Here is a 15,214-nt window from a genome sequence, read left to right on the forward strand (position 1 = left end):
AATAAAATGTGCCTATATTACTCTTATTACGTTATCAATTCTACTTTAAGCTTCTACAGGGTTTATTAATATATTTATTCCTGTTACAGTGTATTCGATTATTACATCTGCATTTCCCTCTATTTCAGCCGTTTTCACTGCCTCTCAACACGATTTAATATAGCTTCAAAGAAAGAATATTATAAAAATATTGTTGAATATTGTTTAAAGATGAGCTTAATGTAATTAAAGAAATGAATCGAGAATTAACAGATGAAAATGTAAGAGCTATTGTTAATAGAATCAATGATATAGTTAACGAAATTCGAGTCTATTAGAAACAAACATTTCATAAACATTAACTAGAGAGAAGTAAAAGATTTTATGGAACCTCAACACCATAATGAAATAATGTTAAAACCGATTTTTAAGGATTTTTCTATATAATAAATATGGCCAAACACATTGATTTTTTAAACAAGATTGGAAGTATTGAGCAAAAGCCAGTTATCAGTTTGAAAGAGTTAAATTGAAATACAGAATATAAGATTATACAGATGGAAAAAATAAAGACTAAATTTGGCAAGAGTGTTTTAGTTGAATGTGAAGACTTTAAGACATTTCTACCGCCTAGATTTACGAAGCACATGACATAAAATGCTGGAAGATATAGCTAAAGATGGTTTAAGTATTAAGTATACTGGGCTAAAAGATAATTATCCAACTGTTGAGTTCTGTATGTAAATTTTGAAATCTTTTTGTGGATTTTTCTATAAACCGAGGAAATGACTACTTTCACCAACGAAAAAAACGCCAAAAATGAAATCGAAAAAATTATCTTAGAAAAAAGTGAGTAGTTAGTATGGAACCTCAAGAGAAATTTATTCCTACTCCTTCATTCAATGTGATTGTAGAAGACGTACAAAATCAAATGCAAGTAATTTTCGAAATCATTCGATGGTTATTCAAGCTGAGCTACGATCAATGGATTGAGTTTAAGAATTCATTGTTTCCCATAGAGAACAAAATAAGCAGAAAATTTCAATAACAATATCCAAACTTGTAATTTTAAGTATGGTATAAATATAGTTAATTCATTATAAGTGTCTTAATGGTTATAGTCATAAAACTGAGATTTAGACATACACAACGCATAAGGATAAGCAGTACTTTTGGAAGCTATTTGAATTTTAAATATCCATTTATAAATAAGAGAGATATTTGAATTTTTGTAATAATATGTTTAGTTTTATGCAGCCTAGAAGACCTTCAAAAGATAATAAATTTATTTCTCTATTGAATTTTATCGTTTGAATTTTCAAAATCGATGAATACTTGGCGGTTATAACAAATTCAAAATTTCGGGAATTTTTTACGGGTTTATTTTTGAGCTTTCGGGAAAATGTTATACTTTTAAAAAGTCTTAGAATTGTATGTATATTATGCTATTTTTTACTTTTCAAAACAGGTAAAAATTAATAGTTATTAAAATTTTAAATCGTATTCTTAAAGATGGGCAACTCGCTACACATTAGGAAAATAATACCTTTAATTCTAGATATCCGTTCGTATTTTCAAAATTGATCTATAAATAAGGAAGATATGGGCATTTTCTTTTCTGCCCCTGTAATTTTAGAAGTTATGCAATCGTACATCACTTGTCCCTGTAAATATGCAATCCTCAATGCATGCATGGCTTATCCAAAAATGCAATCATATTGTCAAAATATTCAATAGGAACTGAGATACAGATAATCTTAATACTACTATCTTCTGAATTTACCGCTTCTATAAATACCTTGTGCTTACGTTGTCTCCCTAAAAGATCGTATTTCGGGAAGAGAACTAAGAGATATTTCATCACCGATTCAATGACGTCATGTGTTACGTTGTCTAAGGAGGATAGACTACGTCATCAATGCAGCGCCATCTGGTGGACTGAAGAAGAGTGCTTCTATATGTATGTATCTTTGAGAGACCGGATTGCAAGGAACTATATATGTATGCTCTTCATAAAGCAGAGCTGAATTGCATGTATATGTGTGTGTGCGGTAAGATGAAAGAATATATATATATATATATAATTGGCTGTGCATCTCTTCAATACTCATATACAATCTAAAATTCATCTCTTTATCATTCAGCCATCTGTTTACCGATTTGAATCAAACAAAAACTGTCTGTTCAATCAAAAGAAGCACCATAAGAAGATAAATTTGGTTACTAGTTACACACTCAATATATATAGTGTAGAAGTAACCAAACTAGCTTGAAGTTATGTAGATGATAAAAGATGTGTTTTAAAAGATGGAATAAACACCCTCCGATAGGGGCATTATAAGATAGAAGAGTTGTAGATGTAAGATTAATTTTAGTTAGATATAAGTTCTTTACGATTATTATGCCATCAAATTTAAATAGATTTTCATTAGGATAAGGTTTATCTTCTGTTTTTTCAGTGTAGATATAAGCTTGTAGATGTAATGAAGTTATAGTTCTTACAAAGATTTTATGTATGTAACTATAAAGCCTATGCTCTTGCGCTATATAACTTAGTATAGTTAGTTATAAGGTTTTTTGGGTCTTCTGTAAATGCTTTACGTTACCCTTCTATGCTGGTCAAAGATATGTCCGAAATGCGTTGGCCAGGAGTTTTGGCCCAGAAGGTACCAATACATACTACTTCTATTATTTATCAATGTCGTAGGCAAAGGTATTTAAGGATTTTAAACCCTTTGAGCAAGGTATTATTACATAATAAGCATTTACTATATTATTCTGCCGATGCTGTGCCATCAGTTGTAGCCCAGAATTATCTCTAAAATACTCATTAAATAAATGCAACAAGTTGGAGATGAAACTAATGCACAACACGGTACTAAACTGCAAAGTTATGATTGAATTTAAATAAAATTCAAATGTTTGTATTTAGAAAATGAGTATTTGGTTGAAAGATAAAAGAAAGAGAAACGTTTTAACTAACAGACAAAGGAATATGCACAAGCCTGTTATTCCAACGAGGCTGGCGTCGTCTGGTCATCTGGAACGATGAATGTCTTTCTCTAGAGGAACTCTGGAAATGCTTTAATCAATCAACATCTGGATCTTTATCCTGTTGATCTGCTAGGGGCGTCGAGTTCTCTCTTAACGATGTGCCTTCAACGATGTACTTCTTCACCTTCATGCCACTACTCAGATATCAAACTCAAATGTGTCTGCGGTGATCAACCAGCAGAATGGTGTTCTTAGGACTTGGAGTCGGTCGTCCTCTAATGTTGCGGTGTGCTTGTCTCCGACGAATACCCCTTGTCGATCTGTCCTCCGTTGTTTTGTTTGGTTGTAAAGTCCTGAGTCTGGCATTCAAAGAACGGTGAAATATCAAGCTATGCGGAACGGAATGCGGAAAGTCAAGAAGGAAAGTAGTCGTGTTTATTAACAACTTCAAAAGCGAGAATTAACAAATACATGATTACAGAAGCTGTCTGGAAATGTAAAATATTAATAAAAGGTTTTTTATTTCGTTGGATTTTGTAGAGTTCATGATACTGTCAAAAATAATCGTAAAAATAATGAAATAGAATTTAACAAATTAAATCAATAGTTAGCAGTCATCTCACACTCACATCACTGTTAATACACAGATACTTCACAAAAAAAAATCCCTCAGACACTAAATATCCCTCGTTGAGTGAGTGTAGAAAAAACGGGAATACCCGTTTGGCCTGTGAGATAATGATATATATATTGCTGGAAGGTCCGTAGGCGAAACGGGAGTAGGCCAAACGGGAATGAACCGCGGTTAGAAATGATAAGCCCAGGATCATCAAAATGAGACGGAAAAATTACAAGATCAGTCGGTTTCCTGTACACCTGTATGTAAAAAAAAACGATAATCAATTCCCATGCATTTAGTTTAAAAAATGTAAAATAACAACAAAATTACAAAAAAATGTCTGAATAGATGCTATCAATAGAGACAAATAGTAGATACGAATTACACGTAAATATACTACTGGAAGTACTCCCAATAGATCTTTTCATATTTAGATTAGACTAGCAATACAATTAAAACACAAACGATACTAAACAACGTCCCTGGTACAAGCAAAAGTAAAAGTAATACTTTTATTATTATACATTAAAATAGCATAATTGCTACTCGTACTCATTTCTCCTAACTTAAATCCTAGATTACAGCTAACCTGTAATACAAAGAGAAATGATTGCAACGAGCATAGAAAACACTCTTATTATTATCATACGCTAACTCAAGGTTAATCGTGGTACCAACTAAAGAAAACGAGAAAAGAGAAAAACCTAAACCAAATATCCTACTTTGGTTGCAGCCTAAATATACAGAGACGTTCAATGATAAAGCGACCAATGAAACAAAGTAATAAAAAGAAAACTCAGCAAACCTTAAGATGTCAGGAGTATGTCCTATTGACCAAGTTCTGTTAAGAAAATGCTGAAACAACAAATCTAAAGGATATATAATCTCTAATTTAATAATCTCTGAAACGCAAAATATATTACGGTTTAAACGTAGCTCCTCCTTCCAATGTCTAATCAAAGAATAGTAAAAGATGATTCTAAATAGTTTAAAAGAAGAAATAACACTTTCCGTTACACTATACAAGAATGAGAGGACGATTTGCGTTTCCACAAATCGTATCTTGCCCATTAGGGTAGGGTACGACGGACTGGAACACACAGACTCTCACTACTCGTCCATGCTACCTAATGAACAAAGTTATTGGAGACCAGGACCTATGTTAGTCCCTAATCTAATTGTTTTAATTCTCTTCTGTGTTACTTTCTTCCTTTTTTCACAATCACACAAGTATATTTATTTTCATGTTTTTCTGACGGAGTCTTTGTAATCTTCTAAGATTAAGGCCACCATTAGTTTGATGTTGCCCGTGTTTCTTGATTTGACATGTCTCCTCATAATTTGATTGTATTTTTGTTGCCCAAAATTCTGTCGTTTGTTTATCTTCCGGTTTTCAGATTCTTGTCTGTTGTTTCCATCTTATTCTGTTTGATTTTATCCTCCTCTTTCTCTTTATTTTCTTGTGGAAGGAACTTTTTCAATCTGGATACAGTGTTGGAATCCTCCACAAGCTTACCACGTGAGAAATACTACTGCACCACATAACTATTCTCATTATTCTTTTTAGTTATTATACCAGTGCCTCTGTATACTTGACTGAAAAACTTCCATTTTCCTGGTTTCGGATTTACATCCAAAATTAAAACTGTCTTCCCAATTGAAAATTGAGGCTGAGACGTCTTTGCGTCGGCTGATTAATTCTGACTTGCAAATTTTTTTGCAAAGATTCATATACGCTTCACTCCGCGCCTCTTAAATCTTCGTCAATCGATCTTAACTAGATTGAAACTGAACAGGTACAGACATTATGTCATCCACTAGCAATAATGGATTAAAGCCCATTAAAAGATAAGCAGGGGAAAAGTTCATCCCAGAATGGACGCAGAATTATAAGAAACCTTGATGGATTGCACATAACCAGGCCACTTTTCTTGCTTATCATACACATACGCCTTGAGAAGCGTAGAAATTATTTGTATAGCTTTATCAACAACAACAATTCTAAAGTGAGCCATAGTATTTGCAAATTTCAAAGTAAGCCCCAGCTGTTGAGTCAGTTCCTTAAACAAAGCAGACTTGTAACTTGAAGATCGGTCCAATCTGAGAAATTTAGTGTGCCATAACTTAAAAAAAAACGTACGTTACTAAAGTATCCGCCACAGATTCTACATCTAATTTCTCCAAATGTGGTCACCAAAAATCTAGTATCATCAATTATCAAAAAAGACCACGATGCTTATTTTTGTTTAGTACAGTCGACACGTAAATGACCGAAGTGATAGACGTAAATGGTACAGGACTGTTCTTACAAATTTGTAGTGTATGGGGCTTTTTCTCATACACCGGATGCACAAGTTGACTCTTATACACGATTTCACTTCAAAGTACACATATCTCGTTAAATCATGAAAGTAATATTGACGCCTAATATTCCCATAAACTTTGATTGCACTCATATCTGGAGAAACAAGGTGCTGTTGAGTAACATGTTAACATAAACACACCAAACACAAACCAAATATAAATTTACTTCTCCAATTTTCTGTCTGCGCATAAGTATGCCATTTTTAAAGGAGAAATGATTGGCTGCCTCTTGAATCTTGGGCTTCAAGTCAGTACATAATCCACCAGTTTCTAGTACTCGTATAATTTGAGATAGATAAATATCTTTCCTCTGACCTGCATTGTCTTCCTTCGTTGGTTCATTTACAGGATTTTTTGACAATGCATTTGCCATTTTAGTGGATACTCTTTCCCTGTGCAAAATGACAAAATCATAGTCTTGGAAGAAATTGTTCAAACGAGCCAGCTTTCTTGTAAGATTCTTCAATGTTTGTAAGTAGCTTAAACTAGCATTATCGGTGATAACGGTATTTTTTACTCCCAAGTACTACCATTAGGAATAATAAAAGCTGTATTAGGTTTAGAACTCTCAGTCAATTCAATATTTAAAAAACTCAGAATTTAAATCAAGAACACATTTGCAACCCGCCAAATTCGTAAATGTTTGCTTCATGGGGAAACAGGGGAAAACAGACTTGATTTGACTTGAAGTACTGTGGCTGTTCACAATATGACTTGCTTGGAGTCTGAGATACCCCCAAAAATTATAAAAGTCAGCATTTTCTATTGAACGCCTGAACAGTAAACTCAGTTTAACTGTATATTTTACTTTTATACATTGTGTTTTATTCATAGAACTCTCAGAAAGACACAGCATATGACATTGGCCCTAAAAAAGGCGTTACCTCTAGCTCATTTTCAAATGCGAATATATGTATAATTAATCCTTTTTATAATATACATGACTGCGCATAGATCTGTTAGAGTGTGACATTGATATTAACATTTACTAGATATTGCCTAGACAAGGATAATGGTCCAGGAGAATGTACACTCTTAAATACATGTGGAAGAGGAGGAAAACGAACAAATTGAAAGTGATGCAAGTGAAGATCAATTGAAACAGAGTGGTCACTTAGTCGCTACTGACGAATCTTAGCTTGAGGAAATACATCACAAGAATGATGATGTCGAAGAAGGTCAAAGTTGTTGTCAGCGTAGTTTTACATTGGATATCTGTAGATAGCAAAAAAGCAGAAAATAGCAAAAAAGCGAGAAGAAAATACATTAACTGTCTTCATGAAAATTCTCGTATTCAACCTCATATTTCTAAACGTGGCCATTCCCAATGTAAAATCTTCTTCTCTAAAAGAAAGTTATGGGCAACAATTCGATTTTACCAGGCTTATGAGCGAACTTTGCCTTTTATTCTTCAAATGATTATTTACCAATAATGTTTTAAAACGTCAAATCTATTTAAAAGGGACTGAATTGTCATAGTCTGCTTCCAAAGAATTCTATAAGCTTTGTAATCTGTTAACCCTTATTCCCATTACCAGAAGTCCTACTGCCGAACGCTCTTTCTCTGTACTTCTACGAATTCATGTGTTCTGCAGAAATACTCAAAATAAAGGGAGACTGTCTGGCCTATCCTTGATTTCCATGAAGAAATGGTGGTGAATCTGCAACAAACTGAAAATGATTATGAATTTTATAGCCGGCTGAATGAAGGCCTGACCCGACTTTCAAACCCGACTTTTCTATCATAGTTCTCCAAGATTTTCGGCGCTCATAATGCTTAAAGAACGTAGATTCCGGCATTTATGCATAGATTTCTTTTTATCGTGCATAGATTCATCCATAAGATTGTGATAGGAATAAACAGAACTATTTGTATATATGTCAAATATATTCAACAACAGATACTATAAGGTTGGAAGTTGGGAGCTACCGGTTAAAAGTCAAAAGGAATAGCCATTATGATAAAAGAGTCGGATTTTATTCCATCACCTCACTCAGAATTGTCTAGGAAATTAAAATTAAATATGTAAATGTACGTTAAGATTATGACCGGTAGGCTAAAGGACACGGGTGATTAATGAAGGTAAATTTTTGTAACATATTTCGTGGAATGAAAAAGTAGGAAGAAAAGGCAGAACCCAGAGAAAACTCACGGAAATGATGTTTCCACCATAAACTACATGGTGTGGTATCAAACCGGGGATCTGCCTCCAGAGTGAGCGCTCCACCATTGTGCAACCATGATTGCAGATCAAAGAAGCCAGAAGTAAGAAGAGTAGTAATCTGGCAATAATCCTTTAGCTGAATTTGTGCCGTCTTTTCGGATAGTTTTTGTGGGCTGAAAAGCAACACGTGCTTTAATATGAGCAAAAATACTGCTGAAATATGTGTCTACTATTTGAAATAATAACTGAAATAGACAGTCCTAGTATAGAAAACCATTTCATTTATCTAAAGATTTAAATGTTTTATTGTATCTTTCACATCTACTACTTTAATATGTCAATTTCGATTAACGCCAAATCCACATTTCAGTGAATGCTGATGCGAGTAAAGTCACAATAAACATTTAACACGAATTTTTCTTCTTTCATGCAGGATTTGCATCAATTGCAAACATTTTCGATAATCTAATTGAAGAAGTCGAACAACGAATAAAATGTGAAGATCGAGAGGAAGACATTCTACACGTGCTGACGTCAGTATGTCACAGAGTGTGTAAACCTTCCTACGGTGGCTTCAAAAAAGCACCATGTATTCAGAGCACACTTACGAAATTTTTCAGGATCCTAGGAAAACAGGCGGAATGCTGTTAAGAATAAAATTATATGTAACATTTCACTCTATGACGTAACATTTAAGTTTGGTAGAAGAAAAGCTGTTAAAATCACTTCGGGTATGTTTAATTTCGTTTTACCATTGTTACCATTGTACTGTGTTCACGGTTTGCTCATATTTATCAGGTATATAATGAAAGGGGTTAAGTATAGAGTTGCCCCTCCGATTTTAATAAAAATTAGGAAAATTTACAGAAGAAATTAGGTAAGAAATAATGATTTGGAGTGCTTGTGTGATGTTTAATTATGTAAGTTTCGCAGTTAACTCATATTTAATAGGAGAAAAGATATGTAGAAGTGGGTACTATTTACAAGACGCGGAAGGTTTCGATGATTCAGCAACACGGTAGTCGTATAGGATGGCCAATCTGTGGGTTGAATGTGATGTTTCCACATTGAGTTTTACAGAATTATATAAGAATTAAATGAACAAAATCTATTAATTTTTTTATGAGAACCACGGATCACTGAATTTAAGTGATAATTGAAGCTTCTATGAGAACCGGTTCCAGCCACTCCTCTATTCTAACTAGTCTTACCGGGTAACCTAACCTAACCTAAACTAAACTAAACTAACCAAACCTAACAATGTTTAATGTTTGAATTTCTTTTTGTTAGGTATGAAACTGGAGGGGAACTCCAAACTTAAGCCAATGAAGCTTGGTACGGGATTGGTAGTTAAATGAGCTTAGCAAATAATAAAGCCAAATTAGTTTAAGTATTCTAATTAAATAACTTATAGTTTAAGTATCAACACCGCAGAAATAAAAGATTGTTAGCGGACGCTTTACATCTAGTGCAGTTACGATTAATTCACGTATAATTAACCTTTACCATACCAAGTCAAATCACAAGCGACTAAAATTTAAGTTGCCTTTTGTTTAGTGATTTATTCATTTGGTAATTGTTCAGTGAGTTTCCTAGGTCTCCTCAAACTCAAGCACTAAATGACAATTATAAAAGATAGATGGGAAGTGTATGTTGCAATCATCTATAGCACAGTGGCACAAATAGAGTTCGTTATTTGAATGTTAACATATTAATTTGGCCTTGTCAAAAGTGTTTTCTCCTACAATCAAATTATTATGTAATTATATCTATTTGCCGCTTCTTTTTTATTTATCTACATATCTATGTGTTTTTTTTTCGTACAAAATTACTTCAGTTGTAACTATTGTGTTAAGGTAGAGACAATCGGAAAACTGGTATAATTTTACATTCCAATTGTTATGCCATTATTCATGCCAGTGAGAAAGATGTCTCTAACTTTCCAAAATAACCTGTTTCCGTAAATTTAAACTTATCCTGATTTTAAATTTTTATATTAACTTTTTAACGTTTAGCAGGAACTAGAATCGATTGCCTCTTGAATTCATATTTTTTGATGACTGAATTTCTTGTAGAAGCATTATTTCTTCTTTGGAAACACTGTTGAAGTCCAGAAAAGAAATCACTATTATACTATATAAGGTAAGTCTTGTCTTGTCCCCCTGTGTTAGAGATAAGTAAAGCTAAATTAATTTAGCGAAAGTAGCAGCTGCAACTATCTTCTCTTTGTTAAATCTAAAAAATTAAAAAGAATGATGCGTTGTAGTGGTATATGGTAGAAAACCTTATTATAAAATTGCATATAGCATTAGAGAATACGGACGAACAAAACTGTCAATCAGGATTGCAAGCTCGCTTACCAATAATTTCAATTAAATATGAAAACTAAGTATTGTCAAATAATACATTCAGTTATCATTCTACTAACAACAAAGTGAAACTACATGGCATTCCAAAACTCCAGCAATAACAGGATTATATATGAAATATAGTTTATTAATAAAAAAGACTGTAAAATACGTTTTACTATACCTTTAATATCACATAGATCTATGTCAAAAAGTAAGAAGTTACTACTTTGTGAATAATAAAGAGATAACGTGATTCCTGCTTATAGTCAGTATATCACAAAGTTCATGTATTTTAAAAGCTACTTTCTCATTCCCTTTCACTTGTTCATGTGTTTTTATGCTGTTTTCTCATTTATACTTTGTATTTAATTGTTTTATTTTTACTTTTTACTGTTAACAAAGATGTAATTCATTAGCAAATTATGTTCAATAATTATAGTATTTTAGTTTATAAGTTGAACGCAACTCATTTTCAAATTGGAGTTAGTTCCTGTAATAAGTGATAGTTAAATAAATAGATTAATCAATCAATCACCAAGTACTTTTTCTATTACGTTTTGCAAACATATTATCTATAATCCCCCCATAATTGAACATGCTAGAAACCATAACCCATTAAAATACCTATTATAAATTGTATTTAAGTATAGTTGTAAAATTAATTCATTTTGAGATTTCAAGTGAATTGATGAGTTTCATTTGATGCTGCAGGTCTATCACATTGTCTGTTTCTAACAAGGAAATAAAATACACACAGCATTCTTTGTACTCAAGGCATTCGTATAACTATAAAATCAATTTTACGGTGTGAGATATTGTCGAGTCAGAAAAATGAAATTTGTCTTGGTTAAGACTCTAAATAGTAAACAAAACGTGAGAATAAAACAGAAGAAGAGGATAAGATGAATGGATTGAGTTTAGCGTTCTGTCAGCAGCAAGATTATATGAAATATGGAACTACAACTTAATGTGTGATTCAAACCACATGAATTCCTGTCAAATTCCTGCCAAACCACATGAATTCCTGCGAAAAGGCGTACGTAAATCATATAGCTATGAGGGAACTTTAAGGGAAGTAAAGAGTAATAGGACACGAAACAGGGACAAAAAAATGACTAATTGTTGCAATTGTATGGGCATCAATTTAGAAGAGTCGGTCAATCTAACATGCTATACAAAATATAGATTTACGTATATACCTTACATATGCTTGTCTATTCATGTCACTTCTAAAAAATCTACATATGTAGTGTCACGCCTATAAAACATCAAAAATTTATACCAAATATGAACGACGCGAATGACTACATAGCAGCTTTGCCCTTCGGGTCTTAAACTAGTAGAAACTTTTCTTTGCTTGAAACTTAATATATTTGGAAAAGCTTGTTGCTCAATTGTAGGTACGTAGTTAGTTGGCGCAAATGTATATAAAGTATTCAGTGTATTAGGTATGTTGCGACGAACAGTGTCAACTGTATACAACCTACGGTTATGGCAAAACAACATTGTTGGAGAGTAATATCTATCACTATATTTTATCAGTTTGTTAGTTTATGGCTTATAAACATAATGAAACAGTCAGTTCTCGGTTGTAGTTCCAGAAATCACGTGTATCTAATAGCTTGAATTTTGAGCATTATTTCGGTATGTCAAGTAACAAGCTCCTAATGTTATGTATTTATTTGAGATGAAACTTTTAAGCCAGAAATTTATACCGGTCACATATTGACCGTAGTATGAAACAGGCAATGCAAGGCAGAAAAGAAAACGGGAAGATCTATTTAATTCAAAGTACATTGAAAAGGTCAGTATGAAATTGAGGACGAGGATAGATGTTTCCCTTGTAAAAGCGCACGACGAACGAAATCGTGGAAAGTACAATATATATATATATTTTAGAAAAGCCTTTCTTAGGTATGGCGGCTTGTGACTAAATATAACATGGCTTGCGCAGCTGAAAATAAAGTGATCATTTTTTCTTGAAGGCTTCCAACTAGGGTTTATATGAGTTTCTGATGGTTCGTATAACTAATAGGATATTACCATGTATTGGGTTGTTGAAAAATTAATGCAATATTTCAGATATTTTCACATGTTTCTGGCCAAAAAACATACTGTCTGTACTGCACATGCTTTTATACCCCGAAGAATGCACTCTATGTCTGTAAGAGAATGTTACATCAAATTTTTATGGAATCTCAAAATTACACACAACTCAGTAACGTATGAGTTGAACCTTTAGTTTGATGGAGTCTTAGGTAATGATGGAAAATACGATTATGTCTAAAGTGCCTAACAGCGTATTAGAAAAAAGTAGCGGAAAACAAACTGAAAACATTTTTTTATTACTACACAAAATTCTTGAAAAAATTGTTAACTTTATTGAAAGGTGTTATAGTAAGACATGGTTGAGTGTGTCAATAGAGTCAATAGCAGACATTACCTTCTATCAAGATCCTGGCTTTTCTAAATCTGAAGAAGCCAGAATGTGTTTATGTTGAATGAATATTGATTGGCGTGTATACGTGAATAACTGTGTTTTGGTATCAGAGTTACTAAGTTCCTGTATACGTGCTATCCATGAGCAAAATTATCAATCTATTTCTGCTCTCCAGCACTTTAACCTCAACTTTTATACATTTTCGAAAAATAGAGAAAAGAAACTTGTTCGCTGATCCATAGTCTTCTAACTTTGTAACCCTACGTAATTACGTTAAGGTTAGTAGACTAGAATCTAAAATATATAAGACATATAGCCAAGTATTCTGTACAGTAAGGGACACTTCTGGATGCTACACTCCGCCGTGCAGTTAGGTCACCCAATATACGCCTTCTTAACCCATAATCGTGTCAGGTAGAGACACACACTCTCTCTCTTCCTTTCTTCTCTTCCATACTAAAATTAGCTAACAGCATGAGAGCAATTCTAATTTCAAACTACACATGAATTAGTTTCGATGAAATGTAATAAGAAAACCGAGACGAAACAAGATTCATAAGTTGATGTAGGGAGAAACTGAAACACACACAATGAGAAATTGAAACCAGTGTATGTCTATTACACTGAGATTCGGAAATGAGGTAGACAGATAGAGAGAGAAGAGGAGAAAAGAAGGAAACCAAAATGGAGAACAGATAAAAATGTGGAATTCAAACGTAGTATGAAAAGAGCCTAACATTGTAAAGTTTCGTTTCCAAAAATCCAACAGTAATATAGAAATAACGTTTGCTTTTACATTTTTTTTCAGAACTATTTGAATATATAGAAGATGACATTCATTAAGTCCCTTTCATACAGGATAGGATACGCAATTTCCAATAGAACTGTAGATCTAGACACACCTAGGATAATGTATAAAGTTTAACACACATGTGTAGCTTCAGCGTAGTTCGATTGCAAATTTGGCAGTGTTCATTGGACGTACTGATCCAAAATAAATTCTAATAAACCCAGTAGGTAGCGTTAATCATATCCTCCATTTCAGACTACTAACGCAAAATGAACAAAAGAAAATCGAAACGAAAAGAAAAAGAAAGAAGAAAGAGAAAATTGAATAAGCTCTACTTTACGGATAAATTTCTATCAGATATATCCTATATTAAAAGTCCAAACTGTATCGTAATGAAAAGTTACAAATGTTCGAAAGGAAACTTTTATGTTCCTTATGTTTCAAATTTCAACGTGAATAAAACACATTGAACTATAGGATGGAAACAAATTTTGTGTCAAACTAGTATAAATAAAATTTTGTTTTCAAATAACCAAAGAGGTTCCACTTTCTAGTCTTTTCCGAAGATATATCTGTTCCGAACATCCAGCATCGATTTCTTCTTTTCCGGGTATAACGTAATTTGCACAGATAGAATGAACAGGAGGGTAGAGCTCAAACGGATCATGGTGTCAGTCGGATGATGTTGGTTAGGTTATAGATCACCACTGGGTCGAGGATTCAAACCCGTAGTGACCCGGTAACTCGACTGAGATTCGGTAACCCAGAGGATGCAAAACATATTTTTATTATTCCCTTGCGTTTAAACAGTATTTCTCTCATTGATGACCATTACTGGAGATGTTACGCCCAGAGCACGAAAAACACGACACCGAAGTTCCCACTTAATTAGATTTTCCAGACCAGATACATCGGACTCTTGCTCCGTTTTAACTTTGGAACACGAGCATGCAAATGAAGTGTGTGTGTGTGTGTGTGTGTGTGAGAGAGAGAGAGAGAGAGAGAGAGAGAGAGAGAGAGAGGAGAGGAGAAGTGAAAGATACAAAAACAGGATAGGGAAACGTCAAGGAAGAGAGAGAGGGGGACGAATATAAATATGAAACATACTTATCATTGCAGTGTATGATGTAGAATGCACATACTGTTTATTGGAACTATCGCCAGTGTCTTGCCTTGTAAGTTTTCCAATAGAAGATGAATCCCTGTTTGCAGCCATTATTTTATGCGAAAAAATTCATAGTACCTGATGGGGAATCGAACCAAGATTTTCCATTTAGAAATCTAGCACTTTACAACTACACCACCCATTGCTTAACCCAAACTGTGTTTTACAAATTGTGTAGTGTTTCTTTCTGCGAATGATAACATGAAAAGTGTAGACCCCCTGTACTGCAGATCAATGATGTGTTTGGAATGTCCAGGTAATTCCCTTGCCCTTTCCCAACCAACATTCGTAAATCGTCTCTATCATGATACAGGTGTTTGCTTCCACATTCTTACGTACGGCTAGTC

General features: G+C 33.5%; 1 long non-coding RNA gene across 1 annotated transcript in view; it reads left to right on the forward strand.

Annotated features, from left to right (window-relative positions):
• LOC145667407 (uncharacterized) overlaps positions 1-10,927 on the forward strand; it is a 31,965-nt gene extending 21,038 nt beyond the window's left edge. Inside the window, exon 2 of the long non-coding RNA XR_014127880.1 lies at positions 8,555-10,927. This is a non-coding gene — a long non-coding RNA (uncharacterized LOC145667407). The remainder of the gene's footprint in view (positions 1-8,554) is intronic.
• Positions 10,928-15,214: the final 4,287 nt, after the last annotated feature.

This window comes from Thermobia domestica, chromosome 1 (genome assembly GCF_964235325.1).
Source record: "Thermobia domestica chromosome 1, izTheDome1.hap1.1, whole genome shotgun sequence".
In the NCBI taxonomy this organism is placed as follows: Eukaryota; Metazoa; Arthropoda; class Insecta; order Zygentoma; family Lepismatidae; genus Thermobia; species Thermobia domestica.